We start from the raw sequence: 14,296 nt of genomic DNA on the forward strand, positions 1-14,296 counted from the left end.
TTTGCTGTACAGTAGACACTAACACAACATTGTAAAGCAACTATAATTTAATAAAGATTAATAAATAAAAAATTAAAATTGTAGGGTACTATTTAATGTCCCAGAGATATGTCATGTTATATTTTAATAAGTGAAAAAGGAGATCACAAAACAGTATATCTAGTGTATTCCAATATTTATTAAAAATATATAGATGGATTATATACATTCATACCACAATTATTTTTTGACTTTTCATACTGTTCATGGGGTTCTCAAGGCAAGAATACTGGAGTGGTTTGCCATTGCCTTCTCCAGTGGACCATGTATAGTCAGAACTCTCCACCATGACCTGTCTGTCATGGGTGGCCCTGCACAGCATGGCTCATAGCTTCATTGAGTTACACAAGGCTATGATCCATGTGATCATTTTGATTAGCTTTCTGTGACTGTAGTTTTCATTCTGAAGGCTGTAGGATTTTAGTTCTTGCTTCTTGGTTTTTCGAGTAGTCATGTACAGATGTGAGAATTGGACCATAAAGAAGACTGAGCACTGAAGAACTGATGCTTTCGAACTGTGGTACTGGAGAAAACTCTTGAGAGTCCTGTGGACAGCAAGGAGATCAAACCAGTACATCCTAAAGGAAATCAACCCTGAATATTCATTGGAAGGACTGATGCTGAAGCTGAAGTGCCAGTATTTTGGCCACCTGATGCGAAGAGCTGACTGATGGAAAAAGACCCTGATTCTGGGAAAGATTGAAGGCAAAAGGAAAAGAGGGAGGCAGAGGATGAGATGGTTAGATAGCATCACAGACTCAATGGATGTGAATTTGAGCACACTCCAGTATATAGTGAAGGACAGGGAAGCCTGGTGTTCTGCAGTCCATGGGGTCGCAAAGAGTTGGAGATGACTTATTGACTGAACAAAAACAAAGAATACCATAGTTTGAACATAAGGGATTTCAGATTCCTTTTAAATTTTGGATTTGTGGCTTCTGTATTTTCCAAATTTTTTACAATGACTATATATACTATGACTTTTGATTTCAGATTAAAAACAAAACAAAGCATGTTTGACTTCTGGCAAACCCTAATCCTAGGAAATCATTCTCCTTATAGATTTTCTTTTACATAAACAAAGGCTGTCCTGGCTGCATTTAGAATTCATTCATTCATTTGTTCACTAATTTGGCAAGCATTAATTTAGTTCCTACTGTGTATCAGAACATCTCTAAGTGGTGGGTATAATGTGGGGATAAGGTAGGCAAAGTTTTTGCTATCATGGAGCTGACGTTTTAGTTAAGGAGGACAGTCAACAAACAGGAGGACAAATAAGTAAATTAGAAAGTACTTAAAAGTGCTAAACACTCTGATGAAAATCAAACAGGGTGGTGGCATAAGAGAGAACCACTCAGAATTGGGTACTTAGGGTTTTCAGGGAGCTGAAACTTGAGGTAAGACTTAAAGAAATAGCCAATCATGCAAAGATCAAAGGAGAGGCCCTTCTAGGTAGATATATCAGCTGTTCAAAGACCCTGTGGTGGCCACAAACTAAGAGGACCAGCGTGGTAGGAACATAGAGATTCAAGAGGAAAGCAGCAGAAAATGATCTGAGGATGAGTAGAGGGCCAGGAGAAGGTAATGGCACCCCACTTCAGTACTCTTGCCTGGAAAATCCCATGGACGGAGGAGCCTAGTAGACTGCAGTCCATGGGGTCGCTAGGAGTCAGACACGACTGAGTAACTTCACTTTTACTTTTCACTTTCATGCATTGGAGAAGGAAATGGCAACCCACTCCAGTGTTCTTGCCTGGAGAATCCCAGCGACGGGGGAGCCTGGTGGGCTGCCGTCTCTGGGGTCGCACAGAGTCAGACACGACTGAAGCAACGTAGCAGCAGCAGGAGCAGCAGCAGAGGGCCAAGCATGAACCTCAGAGGCCAAAGTGAAGAGCTCAGATTTGAACCTAACTAGATAAGGCAATGGCAAGCCACTCCAGTACTCTTGCCTAGAAAATCCCATGGATGGAGGAGCCTGGTAGGCTGCAGTCCATGGGGTCGCTACGAGTCAGACACGACTGAGCGACTTCACTTTCACTGTTCACTTTCACACATTGGAGGAGGAGATGGCAACCCACTCCAGTGTTCTTGCCTGGAGAATCCCAGGGACGGGGGAGCCTGGTGGACTGCCGTCTATGGGGTCACACAGAGTCGGACACGACTGAAGTGACTTAGCAGCAGCAGCAGCAGATACAAGTTCCACTTGCAAAACATCACCCTGGCTGCTGTGTGGAAAACATGGGTGGGGGCAGGGGGACAGTGCAGAAGCAGAACTATTGTTATCTCCTGAGGGAAACAAGAGTGCCTGCAGCCAGCATGATGCAGTGGCCATGATTCTGGGGTGTATTTGAAAGTGAATAGGATTTTGCTGATGGATCTGACAATTTTGTATTTCATGACACCACTGGCCAGTGGGAGAAGATTAACCAGAGAAAATAGGCATTTAAAATCAGACCCATCTACTCAAGATGGGGCCAGTGCTGGGAAAAAGTGTTTTGGGGAACAACAGAATATTGCCCTGAGAGACATGAGACAGGAAGGGAGTTCCATGCAGGCTGTCTACCAGCAAAGTATGGTCCAGCCCCAGGGAGATGGGCCTTCAAGGTCCTGGAGGCATAGATTACCAGGGTCACCACCAGGGCAAGGACTAAGGAAGACAGCAAGGCTGGTATATGGACTAGGAAAAGACCAGGCAGGGTAATAGAAAAGCAAGACTCACATCCTGTGCCACAGAGCTGGGCTTCATCTTATTAATCCCCTCCCAGAGTAGGGTGGGATTGGCCCTGGAGTCAGGGGTGGAGCTAAGCCTGCATTTAGGGACCAAATGACACAGCTGTAGCAGAGGGGCTCAGGCAGAAACTGACAAGCCCAGAGACCACAAGAGCCATTTTCTTTTTTCTAACATGGATACTTCTTCCTTTAATGGCAAAATCCAGTCTATGTTCAGGTTATCATGTGGGTCATCCTCATAACCCTATTTATTTCTCTTTTAGCCAGAGCATTGACTCATTTAAAAATTTTTTTGTGTGCTGAAGTGGAGATTAGGGGATTAAAAAGTTTCAAATTGGACTTCTTTTCTAGGAGGAGACATTAAAGGATGTGAGGGTTCTTTTAAGTGAAGAAGTGTTCATTTTATATTCCCTTTTAAACTAGTTGCTATTAATTTTCAATTTCATGCTGGAAGTTTATAATTTACAAAAAAGAAAAAAATGTAACCCTGCTTTTAAAGATCATTGTGCCACGTGCTTACTGTTTCATTAACCACATTTAAAAAGATGTTTATACTTTTTGTTTTCTGAGGTAATGATGAATGATCCAAAAACATGTCCTTAAGAAGAGTGGGAATGTGGGGAAACACTGGTGAAGGACAGAGTGTGGAGGAAACTTAGAAGCCATCTCATCTTGTTTTTAAAAGAGGAAATAAGATCCAGGTATTGCCAGTGTCCAGCATGTTCCAGAGAAGAAGTAAATACATATCAAGTGAATGAATGAACTCCAGCCCTCTAAAATCTCTATCCAATGCTCTTTCTACTACCAGAGGATCCCCGCTAAGGTTGTGGCCTGCATACACTCAGAAACTAGAGTCCATCTCACTCCTGGGCATATATCTGAACAAAGATATTTGAAAAGATGCATGCACCCATATACTTACAGCAGCACTATTCATAACAGTGAAGACATGGAAACAACCTAACTGTCCATCAACAGATGAATGGATAAAGAAGATGCAGTATATATGTAAATGTAATGGAATACTATTTGGCCATAAACAAGAATGAAATAATTACATTTGCAGCAACATGATGAACCTAGAGATTAGCGTACTAAGTGAAGTAAGTCAAACAAAGAAAGACAAATACCATATGATATCACTTATACGTGGAATCTGAAATATGACACAAATGAACCTACCTACAAAACAGGCTCACACAGAGAACAGACTTGAGTGGAGGGCAGGATGGATTGGGAGTTTGGGATTAGCAGATGGAAACTATTATATATAAGATGGATAAACAACAAGGTTGCACTGTATAGCACAGGGAACTATATTCAGTGTCCTGTACTAAACCAGAATGGAAAAAATATGAAAAATAATATATATATATGTATAATGAATAACCTTGTACAGCAGAAATTAACAGCACTGTAAATCAACTATACTTCAGTAAAATAAATTTTAAAAAAAGAATGTGAGGGATGTTGAAACAATAGCAACAACAGTGACAGAAAGTAGAGTCCAGCACTCAGGTAAATCGGGGACTCTGGGCAACCGCAGAACAATTCAGCAAGAGTGACACAGCATCTACCGAAGAGCTTGGCTAAAGTCTAGTCTGTGCTTGGGTGACTCACCCTGGTTTACTAGCGTGGAAGACTGAAAGTATGTAAAATGGCATGTCACCACTGTCACTAGAGCAGATAGATTTCGCATCTATTTTAGGAATCTGGAGTTTTGGCATGAACAGGGATTTCAGAGTTTCAAAAACAAGCCGTTCATTTTATTCTTGGTGGACTCATCAGTAAGATCTAGAGCAGCTATAGCCAAACCTATTTTGGGGAGAATATGTTTGCTCCTACTTAAGAAAAAAATGAGTATTTATAAATCAGATACATGTACAGCTATCAATTCTTTAAAAAATTATTTCTTTATTTCTGGCTGTGCTGGGTCTTCGTTGCTGCATGGAGTTTTCTCTAGCTGTGAAGGGGGGCTACTCTAGTTGCGGTGCACTTTGCGGTGGCTTCTCTTATGGAGCATGGGCTCTGGGAGTGTGGGCTTCAGTAATTGTGGCTCACAGGCTTAGCTGCCCTGTGGCACGTGGGATCTTCCCAGACCACGGATCAAACCCATGTCCTTTGCATTGCGAGGTGAATTCTTAACCACTGGGCCACAAGGGAAGCCCCGTGTACAGCTTTCTTGATGTATTATAACCTTTATAAAATCTACACAATAGAAAGTGTTTGAGGAGGTGATAAAAGTTAAATCCACAATAGACGTCTAAATAGTCATTTCTTCCACCCCAGTGGGCCACTGGGTAAACCCCTGTTCTGGAAGCTATGGCTCCAGGGCCTCCAGTTCTCCATCAGCCAAACCAAGAGGAAGGCTGCTCTACTTTGCAGATGGCATTGGGCATGAACCCCAGTGAACATGCCCAACATCCAGTCTTGTGCCAACCGACCAGAGCCTCTTTGCTGAACCCTGCCCATACTGTCCCAGTTCAGTTCAGTTCAGTTGCTCAGTTGTGTCTGACTCTTTGTGACCCCATGAATCACAGCATGCCAGGCCTCCCTGTCCATCACCAACTCCTGGAGTTCACTCAAACTCATGTCCATTGAGTCGGTGATGCCATCCAGCCATCTCATTCTCTGTCGTCCCCTTCTCCTCCCGCCCCCAATCCCTCCCAGCATCAGAATCTTTCCCAGTGAGTCAACTCTTTGCATGAGGTGGCCAAAGTATTGGAGTTTCAGCTTTAGCATCAGTCCTTCCAATGAACACCTAGGATTAATCTCCTTTAGAATGGACTGGTTGGATCTCCTTGCAGTCCAAGGGACTCTCAGGAGTCTTCTCCAGCACCACAGTTCAAAAGCATCAATTCTTCGGCAATCAGCTTTCTTCACAGTCCAACTCTCACATCCATACATGACCACTGGAAAAACCATAGCCTTGACTAGACGGACCTCTGTTGGCAAAGTAATGTCTCTGCTTTTTAATATGCTATCTAGGCTGGTCATAACTTTCCTTCCAAGGAGTAAGCGTCTTTTAATTTCATGGCTGCAATCAGCATCCGCAGTATTCTGGAGTCCAAAAAATAAAGTCTGACACTGTTTCCACTGTTTCCCCATCTATTTCCCGTGAAGTGATGGGACCAGATGCCATGATCTTTGTTTTCTGAATGTTGAGCTTCAAGCCAACTTTTTCACTCTCCTCTTTCACTTTCATAAAGAGGCCTTTTAATTCCTCTTCACTTTCTGCCATAAGGGTAGTGTCATCTGCATATCTGAGGTTATTGATATTTCTCCCAGCAATCTTGATTCCAGCTTGTGCTTCTTCCAGCCCAGCGTTCCTCATGATGTACTCTGCATATAAGTTAAATAAGCAGGGAGAGAATATACAACCTTGACGTACTCCTTTTCCTATTTGGAACCAGTCTGTTGTTCCATGTCCAGTTCTAACTGTTGCTTCCTGACCTGCATACAGGTTTCCCAGGAGGAAGGTGAGGTGGTCTGGTATTCCCATCTCTTTCAGAATTTTCCACAGTTTATTGTGATCCACACAGTCAAAGGCTTTGGCATAGTCAATGAAGCAGAAATAGATGTTTCTCTGGAACTCTTGCTTTCTCCATGATCCAGCGGATGTTGGCAATTTGATCTCTGGTGCCTCTGCCTTTTCTAAAACCTGCTTGAACATCTGGAAGTTCACAGTTCACATATTGCTGAAGCCTGGCTTGGAGAATTTTGAGCATGACTTTACTAGCGTGTGAGATGAGTGCAATTGTGCGGTAGTTTGAGCATTCTTTGGCATTGCCTTTCTTTGGGATTGGAATGAAGACTGACCTTTTCCAGTCCTGTGGCCACTGCTGAGTTTTCCAAATCTGCTGGCATATTGAGTGCAGCACTTTCACAGCATCATCTTTCAGGATTTGAAATAACTCAACTGGAATTCCATCACCTCCACTAGCTTTGTTAGTAGTGATGCTCTCTAAGGCCCACTTGACTTCACATTCCAAGATGTCTGGCTCTAGGTGAGTGATCACACCATAGTGATTATCTTGGTTGTGAAGATCTTTTTTGTACAGTTCTGCTGTGTATTCTTGCCACCTCTTCTTAATATCTTCTGCTTCTGTTAGGTCCATACCATTTCTGTCCTTTATCGAGCCCATCTTTGCATGAAATGTTCCCTTGGTATCTCTAATTTTCTTGAAGAGATCTCTTGTCTTTCCTATTCTGTTGTTTTCCTCTATTTCTTTGCATTGATCGCTGAGGAAGGGTTTCTTATCTCTCCTTGCTATTCTTTGGAACTCTGCATTCAGATGCTTATATCTTTCCTTTTCTCCTTTGCTTTTCGCTTCTCTTCTTTTCACAGCTATACTGTCCCAGACCTACCTAAAAGAATGGAACTAGCCTGTACCGCCCGACACTTTCTTTCACATAATTGGCACCAGGTCTTAACAGAAGAGGACGGGAGGAAGGGAGATTCTGTGAGCTGCAGTCTTCATGTCAGCCTGAGCATCATAAAGCATATTTACTTAACACTCGCTACCTATCCGCTAATAAAAACATGAGAAAATAGAATCCCATGCTGACTGTGGAATCCAGAAAATTATAGCCTCTGCTTTCTAATGACAATGGCTTAGCAATATCTTCAGTTTTCTTTCCCTGCAGTTTTTTAGAGATGGTGGTGGGAGTGTTTTCTCGTCCAAATGCCAAAGCAGAATATCTTGCCTGTGACAGACCACACTGGCTGTCACAGCTGCACACGCTGATACTCTCGCCTGGCTCACATCCCAACCCTCAAGGACTACGACTGAATTACTTCATGGGACACTTGACTGATATATATATTTTTTTACCCCAGCTGAAGCCTTTAAAGCAATTAATTATTAATACTTAAGTGCGGCAGCCAAGAGCCAACCTGAGCGGGAGCGGTGATGTGGGAAGCTCCGAACTGAACTGCTTTCACTAATAAGACAAAGATTCTCAGCACAAGACAATGAGTAATTAGAACTAGGCCTGGAGTGAGCTATTCTTTATTTAACAGATTCAGCTTTAAAAATCAGAACATGATTCCCAGAGGGAGACAGCCTTCCTGCACGAAGGCTGTTGGCCCTGCAGCCTGGCTCTATCAGGAATTCTGTTTGGTTGGCACCTCTATCCACAGCCTTCCCACCATGCGGGCCTTGGGGAGGTGATGCTCCCAGTGGGCGGACATTTCTGAGGGGACATTGGGTCCTGGCAGGCTGTGACTGAATCAAATGCTCAAACCCTGCCTTGAGTATGCAGCAGCTCTTCTTACCACTCACACAAGTTCCCTACACTTACATAGGGTAAGATGTCTCTTTTGATAATTCATATGATATGACTGAAAACTAAATGCAGTTCCCTAGTTAATGGTTCTGTTTTCACAAGAAGTTGAACTGTTTTAGATGTGTTTGATGTCATGCAAGACACCCACGTCAGGAATCTGGTAATCAGAACCTGATCCCAAACCCAGACGTACCTAGCTCTGTGACTTTGGGCAAACTGTGTCCTCTCTCTGGGTTTTCTCATCTGTAGATTCCCAAAAAAAGAGACCATGGGCTATCAGTCAGTTTGCCAACACTTGGGCTAGAACATCCTTAACATTCCTTCTAACCCAGTCCATTCTAAAGGATATCATTCCTGGGTGTTCATTGGAAGGACTGATGCTAAAGCTGAAACTCCAATACTTTGGCCACCTCATGCGACGAGCTGACTCACTGGATGCTGGGAAGGATTGGGGGCAGGAGGAGAAGGGGACGACAGAGAATGAGGTGGCTGGATGGCATCACCGACTCGATGGGGGTGAGTGTGAGTGAACTTTGGGATTTGGTGATGGACAGGGAGGCCTGGCGTGCTGTGATTCATGGGGTCGCAAAGAGTCGGACATGACTGAGCGACTGAACTGAACTGAACCTCCAAAAGCTATGAAAAATATTCCTGTCTCCAAGTTCCCATTCTCATTGCGAAAGACCTCAAACCACAGTCCAGGAATTTGACCTTGACATTAGGCAAAAGAATTGAAGAATTTAGAGCTAGGAATCATTTGAGTGGTGCTCAAGTCCTATCTTCTTGTCTTAGAGATGAAGAATATGAGGCTCCCAAAGGTTGGTGAGCCAAGACCAGAGCTTGTGTTTCTCACTGCTACAAGGCATTAGTGCAGAAACAGAACAGCTATCCACAGCCCTGCTGTGTTTATGCTGAGGAGTAGGATATGTCTTAAAATGAACGATTTAAGGGATTTAGCCAACTACAGAACTGAGATGATGCACACACTGTTGGCATAGTATGATGTAAAAATACAAAATCCTGGCAAGATAAAAACATTTAAATTGCATCAGGAACCAGGCATTTAGCTTCTGTCTAGCAATGTAAACACTTCAAATTTCAAAGATCTCTTTCAAGTGAAATGAACTTAACGAGTACGTAATTCATCAGTAGATACCAGAAACCAAAGTTCCAAAGATGACACAAACTCCAAAGAAAAGCACAAAGGGGGAAGATGGAAGCTTTGAAGAGCCTGCCAAAGTGAATATGCAGTGCTCGCTCAGGCTTTTATTTCTTCCTGAGTTGCTCTTGGCATTTCCTACCCTAGAGGAGTTGCCGACCCAAAGTTTTCGAATTCAATAAATGTGATAAGGAATTCTGAAATTTGGCTTTGCAGTTATAAATAAAACCAGAAGCTGACCTCTTCTCTGCTGAGGCTCCTAGCTCCTGTGGAAGCAGGCTTGGCTGCTCTCTGCTTATTAGCAGTGGGAGACGGGGGCCATAACATGGAAAAGTTTGGGAGAGTCCATACCTGTGCAATGCCAAAAAGATGCTTAAAACAGTATTTTGTGTGAGTTCTAATTCAGGATATTAACCCATTTGTCCACGTTTGAATTAAATATGCTCCCAATTCATTGTTTGACCTATAGTTCAATTTATGATACATTTTCATGCACTCACATTTTCAACATTAAGCAAACAAAGCAGGAATTTTAAAAACTGAACACCCAGGATGACTGAAATGGCATTAAAATGGATACAGAAGAAAACTGTTAACACGTTGATTGCCACTAGGGAGTGGGACAATCTGGGAGGTAATTTTTTTCTGCTTATTTATGCCTTTTTGTACTGTCCAGATTTTCTAGAAGATGATGAATTCGTTTTATAATAAGAAAATACAAACAAACAGTAAACCCCAAACCCAATGGCAGGGACAAGAGCCGGTGCTAACTCGTCTGCTATCACCAGGTAGCACTAACTATAAGGGGAAAGGTGAGCCCATTGGATTTATAAACAGTTCCTGGTGTTTGATGAAACGTAAGAGAATTTGCAGATAGACAATCGCATCACTCACAGTGCACATCCTGATCTACCTTAAGCCAAAAGGAAGAAATTACTTAGCACACGGTGGGAAATGGCATGGAAGAGAGAGACAAACACACCGAGGAAATCTGTTTCAGCTCTGGCCAGGGAACTCAATAAAGGAACAAGAGAGGGAGAGGAAGTTTCATATCAGAATAGCAGGGAGGAGACCAGACCCAGTAGAGGCAGTGTAACCATGGCAGCCTTGGGCTGTTAGACATGCCAGCAGTGATGGGACTGGAACAACTGTGTAGGGTATGTGAGTCTCTGCCTGGTATGGTACAGAAAGATCTGCACATAGAGAACACAGTTGGCCCCATGGGTCACCTTTTAAGTATCGGGGTGGAGCGGGGTGGTCACGAGTATGGCATGCTTGATGGATGAGAACTGTACTTTTTTATATGCTCAAAATGCCTTCACAGGTTCACATATAGATTTTTTAGAATTTCAATGGTGCCAACTTAAATCACTTATGGTTAGGGCTAAACACTGTAAAGAACCCTTAAAACACCCCACTTCCCCCTCTGCCCACACACAGTCACATCCATGACATACATGTGCATTTACACACACATACACACACACACACACAGGAACAGAGCTAAAGGGTAGCTTGGGAGAATTAGTTTTACCATCTACTTAATTCCCATCTATTCTGTGATATAGATATTTTTCTCAATCATATGCAAATGCAGGTTTAAACCACCATCAAACCAACCACATTGCTACCCGCAAGGCACTCCTTTATGGAAACTTTGGTGTCTCCACAGTGCTTCTGTTTTGCCAGCAAGAGGGTGTCAAACATTTTCTACTCTTATTAGTTGTATCTATCAAGAAGATGAAAGCATGATTTCCTGCCTGTTGAACTATGCCAACTTGTACCATTGCTCTGGTGGACAGCAATGCACTCCCCTTCTCTGCCATAATCTTTTTTCCTTAATGAAAAATACATTCTACTAATAAAACATGCAAGCATTTTGCTACCTGCACTGTAGGGACCTTATTCGTGTGAAAATGTCATTTTCACTTAGAAAAATTCCCACTCTGAATTTTTTCTTCTTTGGAAATTTTCATAAACTCTAAGGGGCACTTTTCAAATGGTTTGCTCTATTCATCTCAAGCTTTCCACAGCACTAATCTACTGGGATCCTGTAACCAAGCAACTTTGGGGTGACACTGAAAACGTTTCTGTTGCTTAGTGATGCCTAGGAACTGATTTTGTTTTTTCTCTATTCAGACACAGCCAGCCTCACAGTTGATCCTCCAGCTGTTGTTTGAGTGGCTGGGGTAACATGTTCTCACCCAGAACACCGCTGAGCTCATCTGGGCAACAGTGCTCTCCCCAGCTATCTTTGGGAATCTTGAAGTTCCAAAAATAACAGAGACTGTCAGGACTTCCCTGGTGGTCCAGTGGTTAAGAATCCGCCTTGCAAAGCAGTGGACACCAGTTTGATCCCTGGTCCAGGAAAATCCCACTTGCCACAGAGCAGCTAAGCCTGTGCGCCACAATTACTGAAGCCTTTGTGACTGTGCTCCTCAGCATGTCTTTGCTGCTTGATTTGGCTCTTGCTGAGACATAAAAAGTGCTAAAATATCACAATATAAGGATAAAACTATAATCCATCACACTGTATCTGCCCAGAAAGAGAGCCTACCCACAAAGGTGGAGGCACCTTTGTTGAAAGCTGTATTCTCTTCCTCTCTTCTCTTTGTATATCGGAGATATTTGAATCTATTAAATTATCTACTTATCCCTATGGAATATCTAAATTCCACTACCTGATACTCAAAGACAAGACAGAGAAAGCAGGATATGACTCTAAAATAGTAACTAAGATGTAAGGGTATCAAGAACATAGCTATATTCCCTGTGGGAATTATAACTTTGAATTTCACAGTACCTAAGACAATTTTGCTCTCTTCTCTAGATTGAGGAGTTCTTTCTATCTGCTGGACATTGAACAATACTGTTGTTTCTACTTCTTTCCCTTTTGAGTTGATTCTATATCATGGAAGTTACTATGATTTGCTTGGTTTCAAAACCCGCAAAGATGCTCCATAAGGCAAACATTCTTCTAGAAAAGAGAATTTTATTAGATATTTACAGAGCTATTTTGGACTTTTTCATGAGAGAGACCTATCAGTGTGACTTTACAGCTGGTGAAAGAATTTCTGTAAAGTCACACTGATAGGTCTCTCTCACGAAAAGTCCAAAATAGCTCTATAAATACCTAATAAATGAAAACCCACTCCAGTACCCTTGCCTGGAAAATCCCACGGACAGAGGAGCCAGGTAGGCTACAGTCAATGGGGTGGCAAAGAGTCGGACACGACTTCACTTTCACTTTTCATAATGCATATGTTTCTTGTCCACACAGTTGTAATGTTAACGACAAGGTTAGTATTTAGCAATGGAACTTCACTATAGAAAATGAAGCAAAATGGAAGTTTCTAATTAAATGTAATTAAGGGTCCAAGGGAAAGCTTACCCAACTCCCCCTTACATCTGGGGCATTCTGATGGCATCAATAGTCTGGCTTCAATACTCTCCATGGTAACTGCTCTTCCAACTTTTATTCCCATCTAGACTTCCATGTCTACAGATGACACAAAATCACAATCCCAAGCTTGCATTATCTTTTCTCCCCTCCTCTTCTCCATTAGCCACATCCTCCTTCATTCAATCTTAAGCTAATCCTGATGTCCAGAAAAAGTGATTTCCACTGCAAACAATCTTCCAGGCATATAGGAGGAAACCCAGAAAAACCACTGGTGATCAGAAACAAAAACTGCTTTTATTGCGCTTTTGAAAACATACAGACAGAGAAGGTACAGAAAAATGTAGACCAGCAACATGGATCCAGGGACCCTTGGACTAAGAACATTAATTTAGCACAGAGCTTACAGAGTTAATTGTTGAGACAGAGCCATTATAACAAATGGTTCTCATTATTATCATGCTATGCCCAAGAGGGGGATAAAGATGTCTCCGGAGGCCACCATCCTTTGTATTTTGTACATTTTCCTTCTACTCATGGAATTTGTGGTATCCAGTTGCCCAGTCCTGCTTCCAACCCTGAAAATTCCTTTCAGGGAAAGAGTTACTAAAATTGCTTATGCTTCAGTATGAATCAGTTGCTATGACTTCCCTCATGGATATTTGCATGCCAGTTCAGTTCAGTTCAGTCTCTCAGTCGTGTCTGACCCTGCAACCCCATGAACTGCAGCACACCAGGCCTCCCTGTCCATCACCAACTCCTGGAGTTCACCCAAACCCATGTCCATTGAGTCAGTGATGCCATCCAACCATCTCATCCTCTGTCGTCCCCTTCTCCTCCTGCCCTCAATCTTTCCCAGCATCAGGGTCTTTTCCAATGAGTCAGCTCTTTGCTCAGGTGGCCAAAGTATTGGAGTTTCAGCTTCAACATCAGTCCTTCCAATGAACACCCAGAACTGGTCTCCTTTAGGATGGACTGGTTGGATCTCCTTTCAGTCCAAGGGACTCTCAAGAGTCTTCTCCAACACCACAGTTCAAAAGCATCAATTCTTTGGCGCTCAGCTTTCTTTATAGTCCAACTCTCACATCCATACATGACCACTGGGAAAACCATAGCCTTGACTAGATGGACGTTTGTTGGCAAAGTAATGTCTCTGCTTTTTAATATACTGTCTAGGTTGGTCATATGCCAAGTCATGTTCTTATTACGGACTGAAGAATTTCCCCTAAGGAAGGCATTCTTGAATTAAAACTGCAGGTGAAGTTCATCTCCTGGGGACAGAATGACCCACCCTCTTGAAACTGCCTAGTATCCAGATTTTAAATGTCATCATAAAGTTAAGGAAAAGCCTGTTATGTTTGGGTTCATGGTTCTAGTAATGTTATCTTATATGAATTTTTTTAAAATTTACTTTGAAATTAATGATAGTAAAATTTGCCTCACCAGGAGTGTGTAGCAAGCAGTGTGGTTAGATTCTTCCCTTAAGTAAAGCCCTTAAAAATAAAAAAAAGAAAGCTAGAAGCACATATATTATATCACTTACAAATATAACAACTTTGGGCTAAAATGGACCCTTTATATTTTGGCTTGTATTAAAACTGTCAGACAAGGCCCCATGGAAAAGGGAATAAGGGGATATAAAAGCACTGAGGCAGAAAGGGGATGACTAGTGTAGAGAT

General features: G+C 42.4%; 1 protein-coding gene across 2 annotated transcripts in view; it reads right to left on the minus strand.

The window, feature by feature from the left end:
* FRMD3 (FERM domain containing 3) overlaps positions 1–14,296 on the minus strand; it is a 334,605-nt gene that overhangs the window by 60,726 nt on the left and 259,583 nt on the right. The window lies entirely within an intron of this gene.

Source organism: Moschus berezovskii, chromosome 7, assembly GCF_049115385.1.
Source record: "Moschus berezovskii isolate FMDL1 chromosome 7, NW_MosBer_1.0, whole genome shotgun sequence".
In the NCBI taxonomy this organism is placed as follows: domain Eukaryota; kingdom Metazoa; phylum Chordata; class Mammalia; order Artiodactyla; family Moschidae; genus Moschus; species Moschus berezovskii.